This window comes from Corella eumyota, chromosome 3 (assembly GCF_963082875.1).
Source record: "Corella eumyota chromosome 3, kaCorEumy4.1, whole genome shotgun sequence".
Classification (NCBI taxonomy): domain Eukaryota; kingdom Metazoa; phylum Chordata; class Ascidiacea; order Phlebobranchia; family Corellidae; genus Corella; species Corella eumyota.
Genome location: NC_137492.1, coordinates 14,404,789 through 14,405,827, shown reverse-complemented (window position 1 = coordinate 14,405,827; position 1,039 = coordinate 14,404,789). Strand labels below are relative to the sequence as shown.

The 1,039-nt window shown below is 60.5% G+C and overlaps 2 non-coding genes across 2 annotated transcripts in view; both read right to left on the bottom strand.

Annotated features, from left to right (window-relative positions):
• Nucleotides 1–557: 557 nt before the first annotated feature.
• LOC145746590 (5.8S ribosomal RNA) lies at nt 558–711 on the bottom strand. The gene has a single exon (XR_014281370.1). It is a non-coding gene; the product is annotated as a 5.8S ribosomal RNA (ribosomal RNA).
• Nucleotides 712–956: 245 nt separating this feature from the next.
• The window catches only part of LOC145747424 (small subunit ribosomal RNA), a 1,810-nt gene continuing 1,727 nt past the window's right edge, over nt 957–1,039 (bottom strand). Inside the window, exon 1 of the ribosomal RNA XR_014282154.1 lies at nt 957–1,039. This exon is cut by the window's right edge and continues 1,727 nt beyond it. This is a non-coding gene — a ribosomal RNA (small subunit ribosomal RNA).

The following is a 1,039-nucleotide window of genomic DNA, read 5'->3' as shown; positions in this document are numbered from 1 at the left end:
AGGGCCTGACACCCGCTCTGGGATAAGGCCTCGATCAGAAGGACTCGGGCGGCGCGGATCGCACGCAAGACGAATTCTTTACGCCACAACTCGGGACCGCTCCTCGTAGCGGCCCGATTCGGCGATGGGCTCTTCCCGCTTCACTCGCCGTTACTGAGGGAATCCTCGTTAGTTTCTCTTCCTCCGCTTAGTAATATGCTTAAATTCAGCGGGTAGCCTCGCCCGATCTCAGGCCGATAAAACTATTTTCGCTCGTCCTTCGAGACGCCGCGCCCTCGCGCGCTCGACTTCCGACACAGCACCGCCCCGCGGCTCCTACTCGCCCTGCGCGAATCGCGACCGACGCGTCGAGGCCCCCAGCTCGAGGTCGACAGCGCCGTCGTTGCGACTCGGGCGGCAAGCGGACGCGGCGCGCTCGCCGGCCGCCACGCATCGCTGACGCGAGCCCGAATACCAAAACTTTCCACCTTCAACCGAGCGGCGATTGCCCGTCGCCGGGCATACGCACGCGAGCCGAGCCGTCGCGGAGCCGATCCCGCCGGCCGTTGTCGTTTCTGCGACCCTGAGACGGACGCGGTCCCGGGATGAACCCGAGGCCGCAATACGCGTTCAGATCGTCAATGCTCAATGTGTTCTGCAATTCACATTAAATCACGCAGCTTGCTGCGTCCTTCATCGACTCGCGAGCCGAGTGGTCCACCGCCAAGAGCCATCGTTTGTTTGTTTGCTTTTCGCTCTTCGATTCCTAACCTCGATTCGCCATCCGGCTGAAAAAATCGCGTGACGCCGAGCGGGTCGCGGTCGCAACAAATAGTGCGACAAGCCCGCGCACCGCATGAAGCCTTCGGGCACTCGACGCCGACAAAACAAGTTCCTGATCGCGGGGCGGCGGACGCGCCGAGGCACGTCGCCGTCCCGGTGTTTGCTCTTTCGCTCTTCGATTTTTTTTCTCGCGCTAATGATCCTTCCGCAGGTTCACCTACGGAAACCTTGTTACGACTTTTACTTCCTCTAAGTAATCAAGTTAGATCGTCTTTTC